The sequence below is a fragment of the Balaenoptera musculus genome, chromosome 2, assembly GCF_009873245.2.
Source record: "Balaenoptera musculus isolate JJ_BM4_2016_0621 chromosome 2, mBalMus1.pri.v3, whole genome shotgun sequence".
Lineage (NCBI taxonomy): Eukaryota > Metazoa > Chordata > Mammalia > Artiodactyla > Balaenopteridae > Balaenoptera > Balaenoptera musculus.
Genome location: NC_045786.1, coordinates 145,149,163 through 145,168,231, shown reverse-complemented (window position 1 = coordinate 145,168,231; position 19,069 = coordinate 145,149,163). Strand labels below are relative to the sequence as shown.

Genomic DNA, 19,069 nt, shown 5'->3' with positions numbered 1-19,069 from the left:
AATGACAACTATTATTTTGACTCCACTGGAAGGGAGAAAAATACATTATCCAAAAATTTGGATAGGGATCAGACATAGTCTTCTTCAACTCCTAAAAGTTCACTCATGTACCACCCAAGTTTTCTTGGTGAAGCAATAGGAGGAAGTAAGAGAAATGGAAAGAAATGATGTTAACTCCTGTGTAAACCATGCCTGAATCCCCTGGAAAAGTGCAAATAGAGTCTCAAAACAACACAAGTTACTGAACCTTTCCAAGCTCCAGCTTCATCATCTGTTAAATATTGATAATACCTACCTCACAGAAATTCCATGAGGATAAAAATGAGATGGTATAAGTAAAGAACCTACCATAAAACCAATGCATGGGGGAAGTTCAGCGGAAGATATTTATGGCCATTGTTAACGGAGCACTGTGGAGGTCACGTTGACAGGCCAAAGTCCTACAACAGATACAGGGAAAGAGACCACCAAATGGGTCACATGCCAGTTCTGGGAAATCCAGATCATCGCTTAAGATACAAAGAACTGTCCCTGACTCTCCACCGTGGTACAACACGGCCACCACGCTTAAAAATTACACCAGCAAAACTAGCCTTTCACTGGAGAAATGGGTGGGGAGCTTCATCATCAGCATGGTATAGGGTTTAAGGGTGATGGTCATAGCAACCCTATTATATGTAGACAGGCTTTCTAGCATTCCAACAAGAAAACACATCCTATGCACACAGCCAAATCATGATTTCAACCATCTGGTCCCAACGGACGACTGTACTAGACAATTCCTCAGCTCAGTGGCTATAGCAATGTCTGTTAATATGTATAAGAAGAAATTCTATAACAAGAACTCAACATCTTGGCTCCCACTCAGAGTCCTAATATCTATCTTGCAGGCTTATTATAAAGATTAGCAATAATGTGACACGAAGTGCCTGGCACAGTGGGTACTCAATAAATGGGAGCCAATGTAAATTTTATTACTAGAAAGCAACAAAATCAAAAGGATGAACCTGTCATGATGCAACTGGAAATAAAGTTGTTCCTTTTCAACCGAGAAGTTAAGCTGCATGAAAACGACTGGTTAAAGAACACAGTAACAAGCCTTACAACGGGGAGTAAATCAGTCAACAGCAGGTTAATCAGTTTACCACCCAAGAATGAATGTCAATGGGCCCGTCCCTCTGGGTCAAATAAACAAAATGAGAAATGGTTCCTATCCTCAAAGAATCTACATCTGCCTGAGAAGAAATCACAGGGTGTTTCACGGTCTGTCTGCATGCCCCCCTTGACTCGAGGTCCTACGAAAGCAAAACCCACAATTTTACACTGCCACACGATGCACGCATTCAATAAAAATTTGGCAAACAAATGCGACACTCATTGGATCTTGGGCCTAAAAGCGTTATCTAACTCAAAAGTTTCCAAGCCTGGCTTCACTACTCAATCTGAACTTTCCAAAGACTGAGAATCTGAGTACTTAAAATGCTGCCCAGGTGATTCTGATACTCCAGGCAGACTGAGAACCATGCCTCTCACTGAGCCCCCGCGAACTGTATGTATGAATGGCCTTTACAATGACCCGGTCCTAAATGATCCTGCCTATGCATGCGATGGGGAACAGAACATAGCCTGGCACACCCGCATGCAGCTCTAGAAAAGTCCTTTCTGATGCTCATTCAAACACCTGTATTTACTCACCGTTCTACCCTGTGGGGTCTGAGAAGACAAAGGTAAACTCTCCTCCTTCCCTAAGACTGATTTTCAATTCCTGTGACAAGGGATGACGTTCCTTCTGAGTCTTCTCCAGGTTAAGCATCCTTGATGAATTATGCATTAATTATTAAACTGTAAGCTCTTTAAGTATACAATGCAGTACAACAGCATTCCAAACAAGGGAGAAATCGAGGTGAGTTACAGCAACCAGAAAGACAGCAATGAAGGAGGTGAGCCTTGAAGGCTGAGAAAGTTACAGATAAAACTAGAGTTCAGGGGCTGGAACTGCCTCAGCAGGGACAAGGGAGACAAGATAATGGTGAAAAGCAAGATACGCAGGGAGGGGGATAGACAGATAAAGAACTAAGTATATTGATTTCACCTACGTTTTGAATTGAATGGAACTAAAATCGAAAATGAACAAAGGCTCAAAGGAAGTCAGAAATACTTGGGAAGAGGAGAGAACAGAGGCCTTGCACATGAAGGCAGAAACACAGTCCTACAGTCCTGGAGAGGCCAAAGAAACCAGATGAACAGGAAAGGAGAGACCCAAGAGAAAGGTCACAAAGCAGGCAGGAAAGCGCACGTTTTGATGTGCTGGAACAACTTAAATTCCTCCAGGTGGCACACGTACGTAAACGATCCATCAGAAAGAATAATCAGGCAAGACACCCGGAGCCTGGGGTTAGCAAGACTCAAGCTGGTCAGAAAGGAGCCTGCTCCAGCCACCCAGGTATAAAGGTCAAGGGTCTGTATCAAATGGTGGCGATAAAACAAAGAGAACGAGTTGAAAACGGTCAATTCAAAAGGAAGAAAAAAAGGCAAGGCTTGCTCCTGGACCAGACCCAAGGTAAAAGAAAGGCAAGAATCAGAGATGACTTCTCAGAAGTATCTGAAATGCTCAAAGAAGAAGCAGGCAGTGGTCAGGCAGAGAGAATCAAGCAACCATGCAATGGAGAGTAGTGAGCACATTGGTGGATTAGTGCCAGGATGGCTTTGTGTACAAAAGCTTCAAAGTTCACTCCCGGTTCCACAAACGCACCCGGCAACAGGTGGTTTTGCTATTTTCTCTGGTCCCAGCACAGGCTGCAGTTTCTGTGTCAGCAGACAGGGAATGTCTGCTTTTGACTCTGAAATATGTAACATTACCACCAAAGTTAAAGTGCTTTGATAGAGCTCGGTGAAATGAGCCAGGCACAAGAGAACACATATCGTATGTTCCCATTTATAGGAAATGTCCAGAAGAGGCAAATCTATAAAGATGGACAGTAGGTTTGTGGTGGCCTAGGGCTGGGGGCAGGGAAGTGGGGTGGGATTGGGGAGAAATGGGGAGTGACTGCAAATGGGGCTGGAGCTTCTTTTGGGGTGATGAAGATGTTCTAAAATTGTTTACGGTGGTTACACTATTCTATGAACTACTGACCTGTACACTTCAAGCGGGGAAACTGTACAGTGATTAAAACTCAATAAAGGTTATTAAAAAAAAAACCTTAGGAGTGCAATAAATAGGTACTATGACTTCAGAAGCTTAGAGATTATCTCCCCAGTAAAAATGATTATTAGACTAGAGTTCAAATTAAAAAGCCATTAGGCAATCTGGAAATCCTAAAAGATTTTAGAAAGTCTAGTGAGTTGTATTCCTCCTAGGAGAAAAAAATTAGGCATGGAAAAGATACAGAATTAAATATATAGATGCCTTTCAAATTATTTCTTACAATTGATGTAAGTTTTCTAAAACGTACTTCAAAAGGAAAGACAAAGGCTTAGGGTTTTATCAGACAATTATGTCAAGTGATACTGTACTGAATACCTATAGTTCAGTTTCTTAGAAGCTGAAATAAAATAACATATAGTAAACCGATTCAATGAAAAGCAAAAAGATTATGTAACTTAACAATTATTGAGCAGATGGGTCAACTTATTTTATAAATTTGAGGACCTGAGAAAAGCCCTAACATAAAGAGATGTCCTCTTACTTGAAAGATACCAGAGAACTACCCAAGCAATTTCTCCTCCACAATATCTACTGAAAAACATAGTTCCTGTTCCCCCGACGCCTTGCTTCAGTGTTAAAGCCATTACTGCTCTTTCCACTGAACACCCAGAATATTTTTTAGACCAAGTTCTCAAAGACTGTCAGTTATTCATCAAACGTTACATTCGCTACACGTGTCGGGCTCTCAAAGGCACCCTTTAAAAATGGCTTTACCTTCTCTTTCTGCGTCACATAACCTGCAATGAACACACACCGCCGATGCCAGTTGAATCTTGTGAACCAAGGATGAAACCAGGAGGGCAGTGAAGAAAGAGCAGCAGTGTTTCTGTTCAAACTGCCTTATGGATGAGAAGAACCAAGAACCACCATCCTATCTCTTGACTGAAGATGTTCCTAAAGCAACATCTAACTGTTGAGAAGGTATCAATTATCAGCAAATACTGCATTTCAAAGACACAACCATTTACTACTACCTCAAAGGAAAGACATGTAATAACTTCAAAATACCACTGATTGAAATATGACCGATGCTTTCAACACTTTTATTTGAATCTTAAATGAATTTTTTTTTAATTTATTTATTTATTTTTGGCTGTGTTGGGTCTTCGTTTCTGTGCGAAGGCTTTCTCTAGTTGCGGCGAGAGGAGGCCACTCTTCATCGCGGTGCGCGGGCCTCTCACTATCACGGCCTCTCGTTGCGGAGCACAGGCTCCAGACGCGCAGGCTCAGTAATCGTGGCTCACGGGCCCAGCTGCTCCGCGGCATGTGGGATCTTCCCAGACCAGGGCTCGAACCCGTGTCCCCAGCATTGGCAGGTGGATTCTCAACCACTGCACCACCAGGGAAGCCCTTAAATGAATTTTAATTCAGTGGATTCAAATATATAGTTAACATATTTCACCTGCCCAGAAGAAAATTTTAAGCAATCAAAAAACCTAGGAATATGTAAATAGGCATTCTGAATCAGGAAACAAGGAGAATGGTCTCCCTAATAAGTATGGTCTATTAGACCTTATTTGTTAACTGATCCAAGTTATGGAAAGCATAAAATAATAGAGACTTTGAGAAAGGAAAGAGCCAGGGTTTTTTCCTACTACAACATCCTCCCACGTACATAAAATCACTCTGGCCCGAAGCCATGTTTATTAAGGGGCGAGTCTGGTACCGTACACCACATACTGCCCCAATGGCTCCACACGAAGTGAAGCCCTCTGACACGCCGGAGGGAACCAAAATACCAAGTTCTCCCAAAAGCTGCTCAGGAATCACAGAATGGATCAAAGAGAAAGCTTTTCCATCTATCCAGAGAGGAAACCAGCCTTTGGAGGGAAAATGCCAACTTTCCACAATACATTCTGGCCTATGAGTTAAGCAGTTCTACAAAGTATGTAAGATGGAAACTAGTCTACTTTCCAGAAATAATACCATCACAACGAGACATTACTTTAGAAGTCTGAACTTTTTTGCTCTCATTTGATCTCAAGAATTCTGAGAAGGGCAAACACTTTCCCCATTTCACACAGATGAGAAAACTGCAGCTCGTTGAGGATTAACAGACCTGCCCAGCTGCCAACTTGACCTCATCCACGGATACCTCAAACCCAACATGTACCTATCAGCTCAATTCCCCACCCAAACCTGCTCCTCCAGCCTTCCCCATTTCAATACCTGGCACCACCATTATTCCAGTTGCTCAGGCCAAAAACCTTGGTGTTCCCCTTAACTCCACTCTTTCTTTCACTGCGTTATCATTCACCCTTCTGTGAGCCATGCTAGCCTCACTTGAGATGAGTCCAGAGTCCAGGCACTTCTCTTCTCCTCCACCATTGCTATCATCACACCCCACCTAGGTCATTGTTAGAACCCTTTAATATCTCCCTGTCTCCACCTCTGCCCCCACAATGGAGTTCTATTCTCCACACAATGGAGTTCTGTCCTTTAAAAATATGTCAGATCAAAACCCTCATTCTATTCTCAAATATGTCAGATCAAAACCCTTTGTACAAAACCCTCCAGTGGCTTCCCTTATCACTCAGAGTTGTTCACTGCTGTATATCCAGGATGAGAACTGTATCTGCCATCTAGACAGTGTTTACTGAATATTGCTGATGAGTAAGTGAAGGAAAAATGGCCACAGTCACAGAGCCAGGGCTACACAAATCTTCCAATGTTCTTTTGGTAACAGGAGACCAGATTTATAACAGCCAACAATCCACATGAGAGAAAATTCTTAAATTTTACTCTGCGTAACTGAACCTCATAACACATAACACATAATCAATACTATGTCAAATTTCTAACAACAAATTAAAATAAAAATATCATTTTATAAAGCCATGAAGGGACTGCCCTGGTGGTCCAGTGGCTAAGACTCCAAGCTCCCAGTGCAGGGGGCCCGGGTTTGATCCCTGGTCAGGGAACTAGATCTCACATGCATGCCGCAACTATGAGCCCCCATGCCACAACTAAGACCCGGCGCAGCCAAATAAATAAATAAATATTAAAAAAAGAAAAAAGCCATGAAATCTCACACTGGGTTATCTGAGTATTACAGATTTGGCAGCACAGGCAACTGCCAGCTTATTGTCACAGCACTGGTACGCAGATCTTCTGTGTGACATGATGTCACCATACCTCAAGACCACCTCATACATAAATGACAAGGGCTCTAAGAGACACAGAACTGAGCACCTAGAAGAGGTGCTAAGCATTTCTAAATCTCTACACACTGGCACTACACCAATCATCTGAAACAGGAATTAAGTTTCTAGCGTGTTACAAGTAACATCAGAAAGGCTAGCTTTAAAATTGTGTCCTGCCAAAATTACAAGGAAAGACTTTCAGCTGAGTTAAAATGTTGATTATTTTCAGATCAGAGTGAAATTAATACTAAAATTATCCACCAATGAGGAATTTTCCCACTAAAATGTTTGAGTTAAAAACCAAAACTCTAAATTTCTCTTTTTTTAAGCTCTTTCAAAAACACTTCTACTATCTGCAAAAGAAAGCCCTAAATCTCACTAAACCATAATAATAAATTCACAGAATTTTAACAGTTGGCCTTAAAGGAAACTTAATTCAACCTTCAACCTTCCTATTACAAATGAAAAGGTTACCTGGTATATAATAAATGAACAATGAAGACTTGTTAAATGAATGAACAAATCAATGAAGATCCAAAAGGGGTATATGACTTTCAAGATCTCACGATTAATGGAAAAATCCAGAATCAGCCAAAACTAGGTGTTTAGATTCTCTTGGAGTGGGCTTGGAAGTAGAGGAAACGAAGATCTGAAAACCATATCTGGGTCCCCAGGAAAACCTTAAGCAAAATTCATTAAAGCCAGTTTCCTTCAGTTCTGTTACTTAGAAAAGCACTTGATAAAGTAAATTTAGCCAAGACAGATCTCCTTGGAAACCAAAAGGCAGAATTGTCTAGTGTTTCTTTCTTCCTCCACACAAAGAATATTTAATGTAGAACTATTTTCATAATAAACAACTACAATTGTTTTGCATCAAAAGTAAAACAGGTGGCCTTTGGCAAAAAAAGAAAAATCCAACCAGATGAGAGGAATGGAACACTGAAAAGGACCACATCAATCACTAAAAGAATATCAGCCGCATGAGGGCAGGAGCCATGCATCCTTTTTCCACTAGAAGCAGCCCCTAGCCCCTGGCATATAGTGAGAGTCAATAAATACTTATGAAATAAATGAGTAAATTACTCCTTAACGGACCCACCCATGTAGACTTAAATTCATTTGGTCACCACTAAACAACGCTTTACTACAGGCCTACTATATGCAAGCATACTATATTTTTCCTCCATAGAAGTTCTACCAATTGTCCCCTCAAGTAATACACCCAACCAAAATATCCTTATAGTTTTATTAAGAAGGTGAGAAAGTATGTCTTAAGTAGCCTAAATTACTTACTAAAGCAGCCACAGAGTTTGCTGTTCTGTGTTCAACCTCTCTCCTTCAACTCATCCTATACAACCCAGCCAGGTGAATTTTGTGTTCTTTGCACATCCTAGAAAATAAAACCGTACTGTGGCTAAGTATTCTATCTCTGTATGTGGCCCACTGCTATTCAATGAGCAGAAATAGCAAATCAGCAACTACTGGATTGGAATGGGGAAGACAATAGAGTGTCAAGGAAAAAAATAGTGACGGGTCTTATAATAACTGATCCCCACTGCAAATCTTGAGATTACTATCAGAGGCTTTCATTAAAGACCTCCCTTTAGTGCAGTGATAGAACTGACACAGATGGTTTGAGGTTTTATACCCACTGAGGTACACATCCAAGCTTCAAGACCAATTCAAGGTCCATCACCTTTTTGAAGCTTTTGCAAGCCATTGTATTCAATATCCAAGGAAGTGCTAGACTATAGCTCTTACTATACTAGTTGCCGATTGACAGCCTCACATACATTCTTCCATTTAAATCACCTCACTTCATTCTTTAAGTGGGTCTAGTCCCCTCCAAAAAATGAAAAATTCTTTGAATTGTTTTCTCAATTGTTAATTTCTCTATTACTTCTCTATTTCTCAGCACCTACGATAGCATAAGTTAAAAATAAGTGTCACTCAAACTTCCTGATTTCAAAATGTACTACAAAGCTAAAGTAATCTAAAAAGCTAAAGGTGGTACTGGCATAAAGACAGACAAATAGATCAATGGACTAGAACAAAAAGCCCAGAAATAAACCATCATGTATATGGCCAGCTGGTCTTCAACAAGGATGCCAAGACCACTGAAAGGGGAAAGCACAGTCTCTTCAATGAATGGGGCTGAGAAAACTGGATATCCGCACACAAAAGAATGAAGCTGGATCCTCGTCTTACACCACAGACAAAAATTAACTCAAAATGGATTAAAGACCTAAATGTAAGAACTAAAACTATAAAACTTTTAGAAGAAAACACAGAAAGCTTCATGACATTGGACTTGGCAACGATTTCTTGGATACGATGCTAAAAGCACAGGCAACAAAAGCAAAAATAGACAAATGGGATTACATCAAAATTTTAAACTTTCATGCATCAAAGGACACAAAAGAGCAAAAAGAAAACAAAATGGGAGAAAATATGTGCAAATCATGCATCTGATAAGGCGTTAATATCCAGAATATATAAAGAACTCCTACAACTCAACAACAAAAAATCAAATAACCTGATCAAAAAATGAGCAGACTTGAAAAGACATTTCTCCAAAGATGATATGCAAATGGCCAACAAGCATATGAAAGATGCTCAATATAACTTATCAACAGAGAAATGAAAATCAAAACCACAATGAGATATTACCTCACACCTATTAAATGGCACTATCAAAGAAACAAAATAACAAGTGTTGGCAAGGATGAGGAATAACACTGGTACACTGCTGGTGGGGTATAACCTCTATGAAAAACAGTATGGAGGTTACTCAAAAAAATTAAAAATAGAGCTACCATACGATACAGAAATCCCACCTTTGAGTATATATCCAAAGGAATTGACAGCAGGGTCTCAAAGAGCTATGTGAAAACCCATGTTCATAGCCACACTATTCACAATAGCCAAGAGGTAGAAGCAACCCAAATGTCCATCTATGGATGAATGGATAAATAAAACGGGATATATACATACAATGTAATATTATTCAGTCTTAAAAGGGACGAAAATCCTACCACATGCCAACATGTATGAACCTTGAGGACACTATGCTAAGTGGAATAAGCCAGTCACAAAAAGACAAATACTACATGATTCCACTTATATGAGGTATCTAAAGAGGTCAAATTCATACAAACAGAAAGTAGAATGGTGAGTCCCAGGGATGGGGGGAGGGGAAAGGAGAAGTTGTTTAATGGGTATAGTTTCCAATTTGCAAGATGAAAACAGTCTGGACTTCTGTTTCACAACAATATGTATATACTTAACACAACTAAACTGCATACTTAAAATGGTTAAGATGGTAAATTTTACACTATGTGTTTTTTATCCCAATAAAAAAAAGTAAGTGCCAACATGCAAACACCAAGTTGGATTTACTTGTTCTACCTCCATTGCCGGAGTCTAAGCAGCCTGACCCTTTTTTACCTGCTGGCAGTCATTTCCAAATTTCTTCCAAGTTGTCTTTTTTAATCAAGGGAACTGTACACATGATCGAAGGCCCTCCCTTTACCTTACTGTCAAGCATAAATCCAAAAATGACATAAAAGCCATTGTGTTCTCAACTGGGTGGGAGAGAAGCATAACAGAACCACCTACTGAGTTTCTTCAAACCACCCAACCCATCCACCCAGAGTAATACCCCAGAGTTCTCTGTGATCCTACACCCTCCCCCAAACACACACCTGACCCAACCCGCTGAAAACCACTATTTTAAAATGCTCCCTTGAAAATGACCTTCAGAACAATCCCACTGAAAGCGATTATTAGGCTGAGGCTCTAACTTTTAATAAGCCTTTTCTGTGAATCCTATAGCTCTCCATAACGTATCATGTATCTACTGAAACATTATTTTGTCATGCAATTATCATACCTCATTTCCTATTACAAAGGATCAGCACTAAGATCCTAATTTTAAAAAAAAACAAAAAAGTAACACTGAGGCTCTTGGAAGAATCACAGGCATTTCTCAAACTGGAAAAGAGATGAGGGTCAGGAACCACATTCAGTCTCAAGCCTACTAACAGGTTTCCCAAGGGCACATTCTGAGCCAGGAGTCAAACCCCACCCCAAACATATATACACACAGAGCACCGTCTCTTTACACATGAAATTCCAGCTACTCAGAAGTTAGACTCTGGCAAAATATATTGGCAGAAGCTTCTGAGGTCTTCGTTGGGGCAGCCAGAAGTATGGTTAGGGAAAAGGGAGGAGTTAAATCAATTACACACTAACCCTCATTTCAAGAGTAAGAACATTTGTTTTCTAAGTCTTTGGAAGAAAAGGCAATATGGTTCTCAAAAGTCACATACTTATATTTCTTGCAAAAATATGGGAAAATACTTCTTTCCATTTTTTTCCCTAACTATGTACAGGTGAAGCAAGGAATAAAATTTAGTCAAAGTGGGTGAAAATTTTAGAACATTCTATTAATGTACAATTATATATCCTATAGGTATCTCCTTATAAGTACCCTCTCTTCTTGAAGGCATGAGATACCACAGTTCAGTTATCAGTTGCTTTGCTGAAAGCATCAAGAAATGAAAAGAAACTTGAAAAAACAAATAGTCAATCAATTCTGAGAACTAAGATGTTAAAGGAAATGCAAGGAGCTTAGAATATATCAAACTAGAATCCCTATCTAGGCAAATAATTGAATTGAAAAAATTGAAAAAAAATGAATTAGAAAAAGATAATATAGAAGCCAACGTAAATGATACTGATCATAGTCAAGTCTCGATTATAGGAACGTGGTCATTCAGCACATGGTCCTTTGCTTTTTACTTCTAAATAGCTTTATTCTGAGACGTTTGGAACTCATTCTAAAAGGAAGCAAGACATTAAGCCACAAAAAAACAATCAATGACTATACTTGTAGCTTTGGTAAAAGGCTTCCTGGAAAAAACAGAAAGAGAAAAGAGGAATAACCAAACTTCACTCTGGTGTCTGCGAAATTCATTTAACCTAAGACCTGCTTTGGAGGAGGAGAGAGGAATAAAGGAATCCAGTGGCCGCCACGGCTGGATGGCCAGTCGGCTCAAGTTGCCTCTGAGTGACCCCTGTATGTGTGCAAATCAGTAACTCTCCCTCTCCAGGCCAACGTTCTCCAGCAAGCATACATTCTCCTCGTGCCTCTCCATAATTGAAAAAAAGGGAAATCTAACATTATGTAATTGCCTGCTTCCCACAATTTAAAGTTAGGCATACTACAATCCTAATTAGAGGGAGAACTTAGTGCAACGTGACGAATAACAAATTAGAAATCTAAAGGCTGAAAATTCTCATCCCAGACCTCCGGAGGCCAAGAGAAACAGCTTTGCCTGCCTCTGTGGCACACCCCCAATGCACTACTGTTGACTAACGTCCAATGAAAGAACCCCCTGACATACCTCTGTGTCACTGTGGTGTCATCTCTCTAGATTTTCAAGAAAGCTTTCATGTTATCTTTGCAACTGGGGTTACCTCACTCTTCCCAGGCCAGAATAAAAGGAGAAAATGGATGTGGACCAGTCCTTACCCTCAAAAGATACACCCAATGGATTTTCTTACCCACTTGATCACAAACCCAATCACACTCATGCTATTCTAACCCTCACTCAAATCACCTGCCTTTAAGAGATCCAAAGAAAAGGGGCTCTTTCCCACGTTTCTATGACTCACTCCACAGCTCATCAGAAACCCACCAAAAGAAAAAATGAGCTATCATCTGAGAATAAGTAACTTAATTTGTATTAAACCTTTGGAAAACAAAGTGTCATCAAAGTGTGTGGGCTTTGTTTTGCTTTTTTTTTTCTTTATTAGCTAAGCACAGAAAAAAACTAAGAACAAAAATCCAATGAGGCCAATTTATTTCCCATACCAAACCAGTACACATGCAGTGGATATAAGGTTGGACTGTCAATCTCAAGTGATAGTGGAAAACCCCTATTTTAAATAGCACCGTATGTGGAACAGACACAGATTTTTGTGTGAGTGCTGAAGGAATAACATAATGCTTTACCCTCCTCGGGAACGGGAGAGTCCCTCATCTAAAGGGCAGTCACCCAAGTGGCAGGGATGTTTCTTCTCTCCTGGCTCAGATTACCCCAGTGGAAGTTGGGTGGTGCTATAGAAATCACTCATGTTTTCAACAGGAAGCTCCTACAACACTGTCCTGTTTTACGTGCAGTTATACCTCCACCTAACAGATCCTCCCTAGCCCCTACCCCTGCCCCCAGTAACCCGTACATGTAGCCACTGTTCCAAAAATAAGGGAGGCACAGCACTTCCTTTTACAAATGAAAAATGAGTTTAACAAGAGAAAAAAAAGATGGTCAACTACAAAAAATTAAGCCTGGCTTCTCTAAAGAGCATATAAGTATATTATGCTCTGAGTTAACCAAGATTCCTTTAAAAAAAAAAAAAAACCTACAGGCTCTACCATGTAAATACTTTAACTCATAATTTCTTTTGCCATAACTTTGTAATTTGAGTAACTCTAAACCTGAGTTACCAAACACTACATCCGTGTGGTTCATGGCTTTTCAACCTTCATGTACATTTTGTTTCAGTAAGTTTTTCTTCTTCTCATTTTAGACATGTAATAAATACTGAACACTTGAGTGGGGGGAAAAAGTAGTAAATAAATTTTAACATAATAGACTCTAAGGTAGGGGGAAAAAAAAAAAACAGGGAGCAAAAGAGTACAGTTAAATCTGAAAACCTGCCTTCCAATCACTGCATGATCACTGACTAGTTCTTCTACACCATTTAAAAAAAATCACTTCAGCTTTCTGGGCTTCAGTTTCCTCATCTGTAAAATGGGGAAGAAGGGCCAAATGATTTATACTCAAAATTCCTTCTAAACCCAACAATCTATGAATCTGTTCATCAGGAAGCAAGAAAATGCAATTGCAAATAAGACTATGGTTTACAAATTACTTTCATACATATATTCTCAATAATTTTTGCAGCAAGGCGGTGAAGCAAGCATTGTGCCCACTGCTGCAAAAAAAGACGCTGTTTCAGAAAGTTCAGGAAGAGGTTCGATTACTTTTTAAGATCCCATAGCTGGAAAATTTGAAACCCAGGCCTTCTGAGGACAAATACTGGGCCCCATTATTTAAAAAATTAATTTAGGACTTCCCTGGTGGCTCAGTGGTTAAGAATTCGCCTGCCAATGCAGGGGACACAGGTTTGAGCCCTAGTCCAGGAAGATCCCACATGCCACGGAGCAACTAAGACCGTGCACCACAACTACTGAGCCTGCGCTCTAGAGTCCACGAGCCACAAGTACTGAGCCCACGAGCCTCAACTACTTAGCCCACGTGCCACAACTACTGAAGCTCGCATGCCTAGTACCCGTGCTCCTCAACAAGAGGAGCCACCCCAATGAGAAGCCCGCGCACCACAACAAAGAGTGGCCCCCCGCTTGCCGCAACTAGAGAACGCCCGCGCACAGCAAAGATCCAATACAGCCAAAAATAAATAAATAAATAAATAAATTTATTTAAATTTATTATAAATTTAAAAAATTAATTTAAATAAGTTACAACTCAGAAATAATTGCCTGCTCTGCAAAACTTTTATGGGGGCTTCAGTGTATCAGAACACCAAACCAGGGAAGGTCACTACAAATGGCCCCATTGCACTGTAAGTTCCTTGAGGCAAGGAACACACTTTTACCCACCACTGGAATCACAGAACTCAACAGCATGCCTCCCAGACAGAGGCACTCAATAACTACCTTTTGACTTAATACAAATCTCAAAAGATTAGGAATATGGTGACATTATGAAGGAAAATTTTTTTTCTGAATTTGAGATATGAACTTCTGTGATCTGAGTCAAAAGGAAGAAAGAAGCATTCTATATCAGAGCGCTAGCTCTATACGTGGGGGATGAGTCTATTTGTCTTCCTTAGAGAAAGTCCAGTTTGGTCAGTGAATCAAAAGGCTCAAATCTGCCACGTCACCTGAAAATCTTCAGGCTAGGCACACTTCATACGCGCACTGAAGTGGACCAACAGAAACGACAGCAGGACAGTGAAGACCAGTAGAAGCACATAACCATGTTATCATCAATCACTACATACCTCCTCCTAAACGGGAAAGAGTCAAAGAATATGTACTCTTACACTGTTCTGCCTCTTCTCATGCTCCTGTTTCACAGCTCAAAGAGACAGAGAACAGCCATGTATTGAAAAACTCAAACTGCAAAAGTAAGATAGAACAGACACACGTCCCAACTCATAGTCAACCAAGATCCTCCAAAGTTTTTACAGAATCGCTCATCTCAAGCAAAATCATGACTTCAATAAATTTACTAGAGGGACTTCCCTGGTGGCACAGTGATTTAAGAATCCGCCTGCCAATGCAGGGGACATGGGTTCGAGCCTTGGTCCGGGAAGATCCCACATGCCGCGGAGCAACTAAGCCCGTGCGCCACAACTACTGAGCCTGCGCTCTAGAGCCCGCGAGCCGCAACTACTGAAGCCGGCACGCCTAGAGCCCGTGCTCCACAACAAGAGAAGCCACCGCAATGAGAAGCCAGCGCACCGCAACAAAGAGTAGCCCCCGCTCACTGCAACTAGGGAAAGCCCACGCACAGCAACGGAGACCCAATGCAGCCAATAAATAAATTAATTAATTAAAAAAAATAAAAATAAAAATAAAGTTACTAGAAGGTGTATTTTAAAAGTTGTTAAAAAAATTAAGATGTGGCTGGCGTGTGGGGGTGGGGAGACCTACACCAAAATTACACACCTAATTCAATGCAAAAGCAAAGCAAGTAAGGAAGTCAGGAAATAATAGCGAAAGGGTACAGTTAAAAGATTCTTAATACAAAATTTCAGTGAGCTGCTTTGCAATTATTATTGCAATTATTACCAGGAGTTCAAGTCAACCTTGTCACAGAATCCTATGATGAACTCACAACTAATACTGACACTTCAGCGCTAAAAAGTTCACTGCACCAGAACTGCAATTTCGAACTCGAGGAGCAGTACCAGGAACCGCAGAGAAGCTAACAGCAACACCTACTGACTGTCTTGAGCCACTTGCCAAACTTGTTCTCTCAGTCAACTAGAGAAATCTAATGATACAGTCAACTTCAGGAGTCCTTTACTTAAGCATAAAGAGATAAGAAAATAAGTTGTCGGCCACATAATACCATTCATCCGGCAAAATCTCTTATTTTGCCCCTAACCATTTACGTGCAAATCATCACCCAAATCATTGTGAATGCACTGTTAATTGCTAATGTCTGAGTATAATTTATTCCATAGGAAAAATATGTTTTAATATTAATATTCTCGTTAATAACTGGTATGTCATCTAATAGTCAGACACTTCAGTGACCATAAACTTCTTTATGAAAACCTTTTATTTGAGACTACTGCTGTTTCTAGCGTTCTATATTATTTCCATCGGCTTTTTTTTTTTCATCCTGGTTAAGGTGGCTTAATTGCAGCTTTCAAAAAATGAAAAGGGGGAAAGTGAAGGTCATTAAATCAGGATTTTAGAGAAAATTAATACTGTTACTAAACTGGGTGCAGAGAAGGATTCCATAGGACTTCATCTTGTACTTTTCCAAAAGATGAAGTCAGAGAATCTTTGCCTTGGATGAATATTCCATATGAGAAAACGAGAGAAAGTTGACACAACTCCCACAGAGTACCAGTATAAAAACAATGTCTTTAAGAGTCTGAGTCAGAGTTTCAACATGAAAGGTTTGCTTTATAGAGGAAACGCCAACCCCAGTCCATCCAGACAGACCTGGAACCTGATTAAAGTCAACACCTTTACTCTAAAATTTGCATCGCGTCACTGGCTCCCAGTTTAGAAATGTAATCGTTTAGCAGGTAGTAAGAATTTCAGTAAGTGCTGCCTCTAAAATACCCGTCATGATAAATAAAATCTGTAAGGAAAATGCAGTCTAGGATCCATCAGTCCCCAAATGCTTCTCTTCAAAACAAGCATCAACAACTCAAACATCTTCCTTGAAAGTGAGCCATTTCCCTTGCCTATATGTTTTCCAAATGGTGAACCCGATGAAATTTCAACCTGTCCAACAAGATTACTTGTCCACCTAGAAATGCCGTGGAGCGATAGGGAGCTTGGCAAATACCCTTTAAGGTCAGGATAGAAGTTGGAAACAAATGGGGTGAAGAAGAAAAACTTCTTTTTTGCAGTACCTTCTCGCCTCCCCAGCCCTCTTGTGGTTTACTTGCTCCAAGAAAAGCAGGTTAGAGCAGCTCCGGCTTTCATTCCCCCCCCAGACCCCGGGAGAGAAACGAACCACCCGCGGGCAACGAGCTGCTCTTCCCCCTTTCTCACGATCAAACCTCTCGGCCTGTCCCTCCGGCATAGCCTGCAAAGCGCTCACCCACGTGACTGAACTGGAAGAGTCTCCCGGTGGAGACGAGAGCAGCCTGGTGGGCGCAGCCACCCCAAGGGGTCGCGGGTCTCCTGGCCTCTCGCACAGACGCCGGGCGGAGAGTTGTGCAGATTCGGATTCCGAGGTGCGCGCGCGCGCGCGCGCCGGGCGCGGTGCAGCTCGGACTCGCCCCCGCCGGGCTGCGCTATCAGCACGCCACCAAATCGGAAATAAAACTTTGACCGGCCTCTCGGCGTCCTGCTCCGTGCCCTGGACCTGCCCCCCGGCCAGAAATGGGGTGCGGGCTGTCAACAGTCTTGCACCCCCGCTCCCCTGCCCGGACCCGGGGCGCGGGAGCCACTTACCGCTCGGCCCGGCCTCCCGGTGCCGCCGCACGTCCGGGGCGCGTCCGCCGCGCGCTCTCCCTGGGGTAAAAGAGAAACCTTACAGACGGTCGGCGCGCGCTCACTCGCCGCCTGCTCTACGGAGAACGGCAGGCGGCGAGGCAGGGGCGGGCGCCGAGCGGAGGGGGACCCGGGGGAGGCGGGGGCGGAATCAGCCCAACTCCCGAGCCTGGCTCCGAAGGAGACGCGGAATGCAGGCTGGAGAGCAGCCGGCTGGGGCCGCGCTCCCGGCGTAGTGGGGGCGGAGGTGCCCCCGTCCCCGGGCATCAACTATTGTCTGGGCGCTCGGGTCCCCACTCGCGCCGCCTCCGAGGCTCAGCGCTCCCCATCCCACCCGCCTGCCTCCAAGAGAAAAAGCTGAGGGGGCGGCCGGCGCGGGAAGCGAACGCGGGGTGGCTGAGCGGCCGGGGGCCAGAGTCCGAGGTGGACGCCGGGGAAAGGGGAGGTGCGTGCCGAGTGGGGGAGGGGACAGGTAACTGCAGAGGAGGGGGGCGGGAAGGCCCGGGAGGATTGGTGGGGGGAGGAAATGAGGAGGGAGCCACGGAGGCGGGAGAGGGTGGAGTGGCTGGGAGGGCGGCCTCTGAAGCCCAGACCTGGCCCTCCCCGAGGACCCTCCTCCCGGAGACTCAGCGCCGCTCTGACTTTTCGTTCACTCGCTCACGCACACAGTGAACTCGCTCACAAAGTTGCCGGCGGTGGCGGCGCCTCCCTCGCCCTTCCCCTCCCCGTTCCTTCCCCTCCTTCACTCCCTCCCCAACTCTCGGGTGAGATCACCTCTGTGCAGCTCAGCTCTGCGCTCAAATCTCGCGAGAGAAGAGGCAGCTCAGCCCAGACGGCGGGGGAAGTGGTAGGAATTAGAGGAAGGTGGGGGACCGCGGAACTCATAGTTGCTATGACGACGGCAAAGCCCTGGATTCTTGTCTCCTGCAGAGAGCCCAGGCAGCAAACGTGGGTGCCGTTTGCAACCTGCCCCCTCCCTTGCCCGACGCCCTAATGGTGGGGAAAGCAAGGGCTAGAAGCTAGAACCTATTTGAGAGGGCATCCGGAGAAGACCAGCGTCATGATATCCGGCTAAATTTGGCAAATGAGGCTAATTATTTAAGAGATTCTGAGATAGATTTCTGCCATAGAAGTCAGCACATATCTGAACCCCCAATTTCCTACCATATATTCAGTTTTTCGACCTTCCTGTCTAGTCTCATCCCCCACCCCTCACCCACTCCATACGTTCCCTCTCTCCTCCCCGCCCCCCCGCCCCATCACCACCGCCACCATCAGACTGAGATCCTTGAGGACCTGCCTTATCCATCTTTGTATTCTCAGCGCCTCCACAGGCTTGGTACATAGTAGGTATTTACTTAATGTCTGTGGGGGGAAATGAACGCCACAAGCTGTACGTGTCCTCAGTACTTTCACCCTACCCTGGGAAGTACTTAGGCTTAGACTATGATTTTCTGCTCCACAGTTTGGCTTTTGACTTTGCTAAACTATCCTTCCCCTTCTGTTCACACAGAGTTACCTATTTTTCAAGAGTTATAATCCCTCCTTTCTCTTTCTCCATCTTTGTCTCATAAAAACCCTATTCACCATGGGGGACCGGGTAATCATTAAGCTTCTTCAGATACCATCCTACCTACTCCAAAATGCTGTTGAGGATGAAGATGAAATTTTCTCATCCCCTGTTTCTTCTTTTGATTGTAGAAACTTTTCTTTGGGGGTTTTATATACTCACTGCCTAAATAAAATGGGTACTGTTAATAGAAGTTAAGCTTAAACTTTCGATATCAAAATGAATGAGTAAAAATAGATTCCATAGTATGTGAATTATATCTCAATTTTTTTAAAATGCCATCTCTATTTACATAAATATGGGGAAACCATTATTTAAATCAATCCCTTGGAACCAGAAACCCAAAAAGTACATAAAGATTCTTTTAGGTTACA

At 42.6% G+C, this 19,069-nt stretch overlaps 1 protein-coding gene across 7 annotated transcripts in view; it reads right to left on the bottom strand.

Annotated features, from left to right (window-relative positions):
• The window catches only part of SIPA1L1 (signal induced proliferation associated 1 like 1), a 375,846-nt gene extending 358,038 nt beyond the window's left edge, over positions 1-17,808 (bottom strand). For 4 of the 7 annotated variants that reach the window (XM_036842742.1, XM_036842745.1, XM_036842741.1 and 1 more), the window contains exons 1-2: positions 17,087-17,190; positions 16,731-16,997 (exon numbers count right to left, since the gene is read on the bottom strand). The gene's annotated coding sequence lies outside the window, so the exon portion shown is untranslated. Of the gene's footprint in view, positions 1-16,730; positions 17,050-17,086; positions 17,205-17,718 lie in introns of those variants that run through there. The other 3 variants (XM_036842740.1, XM_036842743.1, XM_036842738.1) reach the window with 3 other exon arrangements.
• Between the last annotated feature and the right edge of the window lie 1,261 nt (positions 17,809-19,069).